This window comes from Neophocaena asiaeorientalis, unplaced genomic scaffold (genome assembly GCF_003031525.2).
Source record: "Neophocaena asiaeorientalis asiaeorientalis breed wild unplaced genomic scaffold, Neophocaena_asiaeorientalis_V1.1 scaffold15, whole genome shotgun sequence".
NCBI classification, from domain to species: Eukaryota; Metazoa; Chordata; class Mammalia; order Artiodactyla; family Phocoenidae; genus Neophocaena; species Neophocaena asiaeorientalis.
In genome coordinates this window covers 3,484,983-3,495,442 of record NW_020185328.1, presented here as the reverse complement: position 1 = coordinate 3,495,442, position 10,460 = coordinate 3,484,983, and the positions used below count along the sequence as shown (strand labels likewise).

The following is a 10,460-nucleotide window of genomic DNA, read 5'->3' as shown; positions in this document are numbered from 1 at the left end:
TCTTGAAGTACACTAACTTTTGGATATATTTTTCATTTTCCCACTTTTAAGACATGGTATAGAGAAATAGTTCTCTACTGTGAGAAAACTAACAGTGCAAGCACAATTGATACATTGATAATGCTGACGCTATTGGCATTGGCAACTAGAATTGGAAAGCCAACTGTGAGTGCTTGTGTCTGTGGTATATAGGAGAGAACCACCCTATGTAAAAGGGCTCCTACTACCCAGAGCTAGGCATTTATTACCACGCAGAAGCTCAGATCCAGTGTTGCCAGATTATGTTTAGGATCCAGATATTTTATATGAAATTTCCTGAGTTTTAACTGTTGGCTCAAAAAAAAACCTTAAGAACAATGTACAAAATAGACATATCAGATTTGGATTATGACCTATGAATTGGATGCTTCTGCTCTAGAGAAAAACCCAGAAATTTTGCAAAATGCCAGGTCACTGAAAAGCAGTTCAAGAACATCAGATTTTGGACCTGGTACAGAGAGAAAATAAAACCAGTAGGCCAGATTTGAGGGAGAAGGAAAATAGAGATCACGCATGATATGCCTTGAGTCATAAAGGTATAATAGGTGCTTTAATTATATTTTGCAAAGACTCTTTGTATAGACTTCGGACCCATTTTAAATACTTTTCAAATAATGATAGTAACCAATGCACTTCAATAAAAACAGGACTGGATAGAGTGGCTGTTACCAGTAAATGCTAATAAGGGTCAATAACTGTTTGGCAGACAAGGTACTAGGTCTTAACTTTTGATCTACAAAAGTCTCCAAGGCTATATATTAAATAGGAGCAAAAATCTTTGGAGGGATAAAAAAAGAAAACTACAAGTTGGATAAATAAAATTTTAAACCAAATAGCAGGATGGTTTAAAAGATAGTCTTTGGAATTAAGCAGATCTGGTTTAAAAGCCAGGACTTGCCACTTAGTTCCGTGAAATTTAATAAGATTTAAATTTTTTTTTAAATTTACTTCTTTAAGCATCAATTTTCTCATCTGCAAAATCTCGCTAATGATAGTTCCTATTGTAAGGATTACTGTAATGCTTAGACTATATATGTAAAGCACTTAGCAAAGTACCTGGCACATATTAAAATCTTCAATACCTGATATATAGATTCTCTGAGGATATGCATATATTTTTATGTATATTTAAATATACAGTATTCAAGAAAGCCACTACGTGCAAAGCAATTCCACCAGTTTTACCAGTTCAAATTATTTCCTTGAAGATTTGAAATACTTATACTATACTCATTCTGTAGCACTTAGGTTAACCGCAGGGTATTAGTTTTTTTCCCTGGTTACATCAGCATTTTTTTAACTTAAAAAGAAAAACATGTGCCCTAAAGAACAGCTTAAGTTTTACTGTGTTTTAACCACAATCTCATTTTTGCATGGATTTAGCAAATCAGGGGTGTTTTTCTTTCAAGGAAAAGGTGAGAATTTGAGTGGCTGCATTTGACACATGTGTTGTCAAATGCCCACTGAAGCTTGGAAATCAATCGACCATGTTTCTCTCATGGAGCAATAGGAACAAGACAGAACATGCCTGTGATCACAGGTCTCCCCTTAGGGTTCTTTTGAGCATGGGAGAAGAGTACCACATTTGTCATCACTTTTTGAAATCCCAGAAATTGCCTTTCAGTAGAAGACTCTGTTCCCTATAAAACTATTTTCTACATTTTTCCCAGCATCATGCAGGCCGGGACTACCTCTGTGTTGTACGCAATTATTGTATTCTATCTTATACAGTAAGTGCTCACCAAGTGTTTGTTGCGTGAATGAAGCAGAGTCCCATCTTTTTATGTTGATAGTTCCCCTGGTAGACAAAATTTGAAATGTTCAAAACAGCACTTAAAGTTTGCTCCATTCATTTGAACAATTAATTACTCATATTAGTTTTGAGTGAAATAAGCAAGTCATTTCTTATGGGGTTTTTTCCCCACAACAATGAGCATATAATAGATGTTCAATAAATATCTATTAAACTAAGCTTAACTTCTAATCTTTTCCATTTCCTTTTACAACAACCTAGCAAAGCCAAAGGATACACAGGTTGTTCCTGAAAATAAAATGGCAATGTAATGAATTCATAAGACTGGAAATCCACAAACCATGACAGGAGAGCTAATTTTAATAAAAGAGGCAGCATATGTGTTTTGAGTTGAGAAAGAATAAAACATTCTTATTCTAAATTAACACTAATTTTTCCTTAACTATGAGGCATGTTGAAGAGAGAAGATAATGAGCCTATCTGGTTTAAAGTCCAAAATGATTGCATTAAATAAGGGCATCAGGATATTCTGTGACTGCAAAACTCATCGGGTTACCTATTACAGCATTCAGTGGTGACCTAGTTTGAGCAATTTGAACAAGGGAATTAAGGTTTCGTAGAGGAGAAATGACAGCAATTCCAGTTACATAAATGTAACTAATTCAATAAAATACCATTTTCCCCCTAGAATTTATTAGCAATCAACTAGATTAAATAAGTCTATATACAGACAGTTCCCATTAGTAACCTCTCTAATAATAAAACAGGTAGCATCATTCTGGATAATGTAAAAGGCTTGACTCTAAAAAGAACAGATGTGACTACAAAATTAAAGTACAACAAAACAAAACCTGAACCCTGAAATTTTAGGAAAAACATTTTGTTAATTTATTAAGTACATCTCACCAATTCTTGTATATATGTCTGAAACATTCCATATATGCTTCAACTCACACTGAGTAGGAATTTAGTTTTTGCCACATATATTTTCTACTTCACTTCTCTGTGAGGAATGTATAACTATATTTGCCTTAAATATGTAAATTTAAATTTGTATTTAAATTGTCTTAAATATTTTGCTTTGAATTTGTAGTGGGACTAACACACTTGAGAAAATGCATTAGGAAATTTATTCACTTCCTAAACCATGTGAATTCCAAAGGGAAAGTATTTTCTTATTTCTCAGAAGGTAAAGTAACATTAGAAACTAAAGAAAGGGGGCTTCCCTGGTGGCACAGTGGTTAAGAATCTGCCTGACAAATGCAGGTAACACGGGTTCAAGCCCTGGTCCGGGAAGATCCCACATGCCATGGAGCAACTAAGCCCGTGCGCCACAACTGCTGAGCCTGAGCTCTAGAGCCCACGAGCCACAACTACTGAGCCCGCTTGCCACAACTACTGAAGCCCGCGCACCTAGAGCCTGTGCTCCGCAACAAGAGAAGCCACCGCAATCAGAAGCCCTCACTCCACAGTGAAGAGTAGTCCCCGCTCTTCACAACTAGAGAAAGCCTGCATGTAGCAATGAAGACCCAAAGCATCACAAATAAATAAATTTATTTTTTAAAAAAAGGAAGGAAGACGTCTGTGTGATTAGATAACATGATAACAGAGACCAAAAGTTCACTGCAAAATTCTGAAATCCTCCTCTCTCCCTTCCTTGTCTCTATGCACATCTCTCCTTTCCCTATCTCTATGACAGAGCAACCACGAGACAATATTTCACGTATACCAAATGTTATAAATACTGCCTAAATCCTAATAAACAGCTTTTGCTTCTGTTGATCTATGTTTCTGTTTCCTAGTTCATTCATTTCTCTTTTTTTGCTTCCTTTCATCAATTTTTTTCAAATTTTTGTGCTGATACTTCAATAATTTGAACTATTTTCAAACAGCTATAAAAGAAACTCCATGTACTTTTTTTTTTAGCAACTTCAATGAGCAGAAATTTTAATGACACTCAATTCTAAAAATGTATTGTAATTTTCATTGTGATTTCCCCTTTGTCTCATGTAGTAGTCCTTTTTTAGTTTACAAATCTATGGAGCCTTCCTAAATAATTGTCTATTCTTCACAGATGTAGAGAACAAACATATGAACACGAAGGCGGGGAAGTGGTGGGGGTGTGGGTGGTGTGGGATGAATTGGGAGATTGGGATTTAATATATATACTAATATGTATAAAAAAGATAACTAAATAAGAACCTGCTGTATAAAAAATTAAATAAAATTCAAAATAATAATAATTGTTTATTCTTGACTTCTAATTTAATGTACTGTGTTCAGAGGACTTGCTCTGACCTTCACTGAGACTTCTTTTGAGAACTACTACCTGTACCTAATGCCACTGTTTATAACTGTTTTATGTACCCTTAAAAAGAATGTATATTTTCTACTTTAGGGTACAGATCAAGCTATTATTTTTTTTCAAGATCATTACATTTTTATCTACTTGATCAATTTCTGATAATGGTTTGCTAAAAATCTCCCAGTATCTTTGTGAATTTATCAAATTTACCTTATAATTGTGTCAGTTTTATATTTTGAGACAATGCTGGGTACACAGAAGTTCATAATTTTTATATCTTCTTAGTTAATTCTTCCTTTATTATTATGTAATAATCTTTATCTCTGCTTATGCTTTTTGCCTTAGTTTCTACTTTGTATAATTTTGTTTTGCCAACTATTTTAAATTATAATTTTCCTGATATATATTTTAATTATCTCTTTATTTTCTATCTTTCTATGTGGTTTTGTTTCAGATTTGGCTCTTGGATACATCATATATTAATAAATGGATTTTGTAATGTTTATCCAATCTAATTATGTCCTCAGTAGTGAAGATTAATCAATACACACTTATTGAATCTTCATGTGTACTATCACCCTGGTCATATTTCTAACATTTTCTTTTTTGTTTTCATTTTTTCTCTTTTGCTGCATTCTGTTGGATTGTTAGGGATATAACAACAATAATGATGATGATGATGATGATAAATAAAATTTAGCATTTAGTGTAGGGTATATATTATAAGGGCTTTACATGTACAAATTCATTAAACCTTCACAACAACTCTATAAGAGAAAGACTATTAAGATCCCCATCTTGCATTTGAGGAACTTGAGGCACTGAGAGGCTAAGTAACTTGCTCTAGGTCACACAGCCAGTAAGAGATGGAGCTAGATCTGAACTTAACAAGTCAAGTTCCAAAAATTACACTCTTAACCACCACACTGTCCTCTTCTTAAGGTACCTTTTACAATGATTTTTAAATGACTCTGGTTTCAGAAAAGGATTTAAACTTACATCTGTAAGAATTTCCAAACTACGAACATTTTAAAGAGTCTGACATCAACAATGGAAAATAAGCACAAACTTTCTGAAGAACTACTATAATCTTACTCTTCTATTCATTGCCTAAAATTGAGAAAGAGTGGAGGAGAATCACCACATGGCCTCATGATTCTTTTAAGTTGCATTTTCGAAGTCCAAACCATTTACAAATTAAATTCATTCTAAGAAAATCTATTTTGACTTGTAGAATATAGAGCAAATGATGATCCAGGGTTCTTTAGCCTAGGTTTTAAGAAAGTCTGGCAGCTTCTGCTTTATGCTCTTTGGACCCTAAGCTGGTATGTAAGAAGTTAAGTAACTAGAGAGAGAGGACCTGTGGAGTGGCCCTGAAGGATGCAATGCAATGTGGAACACAGGCCACATGAAGAAGCACAAGTGCCAGAGATGTGAGTGAAGAAGCCCTTCTCAATCTTCCAGTCCCCAGCCAGTCTAGGCATCGCAGCTGAGGGACTTCATGGAGCTGAAACAAACCATCCCCATTCTGCCCTCTCCAACATGAGAAATATTTAAATGTTGCTGTTTTGAAGCTACTCCACCTCTTTCACTTCCACATCAAAGTCTCACACTGGTACATATAATTGCTGAAGCTTATGTCACATGCCTGTGGTAGCTGTAAGGATGTCCACAGATCTCCATCCTGACTCCTCCATTAGGGGGCTGGGAAATAACATGAAAGTTTCTCTCGTATATGAAAAGATAATGGCACCCATGAATAAGACAGATGGATACTACACATACCTAACAGTCATGATGTGGAAATGTGACCAACTAACCCTGGATCGTGGAGAGCAGGGACTTTAACTGCTGAATTAAGAAAGAACTGAAAAGAATCTAGCAGATGCATAGCAGTCACAATGTGTTAAATAAACGACAGAATTATGAAATGCTGATCACATTTTGCATATCTCTCATTTCAACAGATATTAATATCTGTTTCATGGTGGGAAAAGAGTTTCGTATATATTTTTTCTTTTTGATGACTATCATAATGTGGGGATGGGGGAAGCAGAAGTAGTAACAGCTTCTGAGGACTAGTAACGAAATTGTTTAAGTGAAAATGGACATAGAATAGTTAAGATAGCCTAATTAAACACTCACAGACATAAAGAACAGACTTGTGGCTGCCAAGGGGAAGGGGGTTTGGGGAGGAATAGACTGGGAGTTTGGGATTAGCAGATGCAAACTATTATATAGAGAATGGATAAACAACAAGGTCCTACTGTATAGCACAGGGAACTATATTCAATATCCTGTAACAAACCACAATGGAAAAGAATATGAAAAAGAACATATACATATATATACACATATATGTCACTTTGTTGTACACCAGAAAGTAACACAACATTGTAAATCAACTATACTTCAATAAAATATAAATTAAAATATATATATAACCTAGTTAAGTTATTGAATTTCAAGGACAAAGAAATAATACTTCAGTCACTCAAGAAGAAAACATATGTGATAGTTAATTTTATATGTCATATTGACTGGGCTACAAGGTACCCAGCCATTTGGTCAAATATTATTCTGGGTGTGGCTGTGAGAGTATTTCTGCATGAGATTAACATTTGAATTGGTAGACTGAGTAAAGCAGACTGTCCTCTCTAATGTCGCTTAGACCTCATCTAATCAACTGAAGACTTGAACAGAACAAAAAAACTGAGTAAAAGGGAAATTTACCTGCCTAACTGATTGAGCTGGGACATCAATCTTTCACCTTCAGACTAGAACTTGCACCAATTGGCTCTCCTGGTTTTCAGGCCTTTGGACTCAGACTGAAACTACACTGCCAGCTCTCTTGGGTTGCCAGTTTGCCAACTGCAGACCTTGGGACCTCTCAGCGTCCATAAGCATGAAATATATATATATATATATATCTTATTGGTTGTTTCTCTGGAGATCCCTGGCTAATACAAGTCACCTACAAGGAAAAAAAAATCAAGCTAACCTCAGACAGCTCCGCGATATTCAGTGCTAAAAAATAATAGAGCAAGTTTTTGAAGGAAAGAAACCCAATGTCTACAGAATCTTGACGAAGGTAACCCAAGAAGTTCATACATTGCCAAATTGTACTTCAAACATAAAAGTAATAAATATCTTCACATATGCAAAATCTCAGGAACACATATCTATAAGCCTTTTTTGGACAGAAAAATCTACTTGACAGTGAAATCCAACCAATCAAGAGATGAATCGACATAAAGATTTTCTTAAATAGAGAAGCTGTGGTGAAACAAGTGATAGCAAGACTTGTGGTTAGAGAACAGCACGTAAATGTCATAAACTTGAAAACATGAAAATGACAACTTACCTAAAAAATTAGCAGGAGGAGGAAGGGATGGGAGTAAACATAAAAGTACAAACTATTTTCATTTATCATTATAGCAAAATAATAGATAACATTTAAAAAATACATCATAAAAACATGGCTCCAAAGACTTCACTTTTTTCATAACCTTTTGTTGTTAACCTTAAAAGGATACTTTACAAAGTAATATCTCTTTTCATGGATAAACAGTCACTTAAATTTAGCAATTCTTTCCATTTCACCCATTTCTTTTTCTTCCTTTAAAATTATATGAATTTAATGTCAACTTAAATTTAAAATGTTTAATATAAAAAGCAGTAGATATAATCTTATTATTAAAAAATTATTTCTCTCTAATGTCTATATGGAAAGGTACATTGGAAAATACTAGAAAACTTTTTTTATATTTCTGAGAAAAACTAAGAACATTACATTCCACCAAAATGTTTTTCACGGGCTTCCCTGGTGGCGCAGTGGTTGAGAGTCCGCCTGCCGATGCAGGGGACACGGGTTCGTGCCCCGGTCTGGGAAGATCCCACATGCCGCGGAGCGGCTGGGCCCGTGAGCCATGGCCACTGAGCCTGCGCGTCCGGAGCCTGTGCTCCGCAACGTGAGAGGCCACAGCAGTGAGAGGCCCACATACCGCAAAAACAAAAACAAAAAGAAAAACAACAACAACAAAAAAAATGTTTTTCACATTTAAATAGCAACAAACATTCTCAAGCATGAAAGAACCCAGGGAATATAACAAACTTGAGACTTTTCTGGGAAAAAAATGTATACTTTAAATTGTGCCAATAAAATTAAACCAATAAAGAAATGAATGTATAATTCAAATTATTTTTATTTTAATATAATGAGAGCTGAAACCATCTTCATCCACACAGCTTACTGTCTATGTTCACACGACTTTATTATTCCACTGTCCTCATCAATATAACTTTACTATTCCAGGAAACTCTTGCCCAGGAAGATAAAAATAACATTTTTGTTCATTACAAGAATTTTACAAAAGATTCATAAACTCTTCAATAAAAAACAGAAATAACAGTTTACACCCCCAGACTCTGGACCCATCACCTCAAAATCCACAAATTTTAAACTATTAGACTATGATTCTTACCCAATTCTAATCAAGCCACTACACTGGAAGTCCAGGCTTAAACAGGACTCCAAGACTCTCATAAATATCCCAACTTTGTCCTCCTCCCTCTAAGATGCTAAGACACTGTCAATTCAGTGTTTCTCCTTACTGTGGTAAGAATAAATGCGGCTTTGTCTTCTCAGTGAGCTGTTTGGGTGGTATTCTAGGGTAGCCAGCATTCAACAAAAATCATGACTAGAAAAGAAAAAACACAGATCAAGGCAAGAAAGTAACGATAAGAAAATCCAAGCATACCTTAGAAACTAAGGATAGGAAGGAGGAGAGATGGGGTGCATAAAAGCTGGAGACGAATAAGACCAAAATTCCTTAACAAAGGTCTGAGGTGGGTTCCACTTCCTTAAAAATAGGGTCTTGAAGAGAGCTGTTGCATTCCTTCCTGGGAGGCCGAGTGAACAAAGCCCAATCTAACACCTTTGCTTCCGTCTTAAGCAGTGCTCGTCAAGTGTGGCTCACGGACTGCCCACCTCAGAATCATCTGGAGTGTTTAACAGCAATGCTTTCCCCCAGACCCTACTAGCATCTCTACAAGGAGGCCTTGGAACTGTCATATTTAGTACGCGCTGCGCATTAATAAACCTCACACCGAATTAGAGAATCCCTGAGCTAAAGGGTACAACTCTCATATCTAAATTACCCTTTCCAGGGGCCCCGGTGGCGGCCGCGGTCTGTGCAGCGGCGGCAGGGAGGGGTGTGGTGCGGCGGGGTGGCGTTTGGACCGAGGTCGGGAGCGGCGGAGATGAAGCTGGGCAGGACAGCGGGAAGGCCAAGGCTAAGACAGTGTCTACTCACAGAGAGCTGGGCTACAATTTCCCGTGGGCTGCATCCACAGACATTTTAAGACTCGCACCACGAGCCACAAGGAAGAGCGGGTGCCACTGTGGTAGTGCCCGGGCCGTACTTCAGTAGCTGGCGCCAGCAAGGGACGCTTCCGAGGATCTCGAAGTTACACGGATCACTCCGCGCCACGTGCAGCGTGCGATCCGCGGAGACGAGAGGTTGGACTCGCTTATCAAGGCTACCATAGCTGGGGATGGTGTGATCCCTCACATCCGCAACTCTCTGATTAAGGGACAGCAGAGAACTGCTTAGATAGTTATTTTAACTGACATTCTTCCTCCGCCGTCATTGTACTGTAACTGGGGCAGAAGAAAAATAATGGGGCTATGTGGAATTTTTAAAACTGTTAAGTGGAAAAGCATAGAAAGTTGCTTCAGACTTGCTAAAAGAAGCATTTGTAGGTTCTTAGACTCGAAGTTTGAAAAAAGTAGCTTTTGGGGGACTTCCCTGGTGGTCCAGTGGTTGAGACTTGGCCTTCAAGGCAGGGGGTGCAGGTTCCATCCCTGTTGGGGGAGCTAAGATCCCACACGCCTTGTGGCCAAAAAAAAAAAAAAAAGACATAAAACAGAAGCAATATCATAACAAATTCAATAAAGATTTTAAAAATGGTCCACATCCAAAAAATCTTTTTTAAAAAAGTACCTTTTCATGTGACAACAATTGTGTGTTCCTTGGCTAGGTTTCTCCCATGTTGCTTTATACAAAAATGGAATTGATAAACCATATTTTTTAAATTACCCTTTCCAACTTTATCTTTTATTAAAAGAGCTTTGTTTAATTAAAACAGCTGAGGGCTTCCCTGGTGGTACAGTGGTTAAGAATCCGCCTGCCAATGCAGGGGACACGGGTTCGAGCCCTGGTCCGTGAAGATCCCACAAGCCGCGGAGCAACTAAGCCCGTCCGCCACAACTACTGAGCCTGTGCTCTAGAGCCCGCGAGCCACAACTACTGAAGCCTGCACGCCTAGAGCCCACGCTCCGCAACAAGGGAAGCCACCGCA

At 37.2% G+C, this 10,460-nt stretch overlaps 1 pseudogene; it reads left to right on the top strand.

Annotated features, from left to right (window-relative positions):
• The first annotated feature begins 387 nt into the window (after window positions 1–387).
• On the top strand, window positions 388–9,712 carry LOC112392743 (histone H2A.V-like; annotated as a pseudogene).
• Window positions 9,713–10,460: the final 748 nt, after the last annotated feature.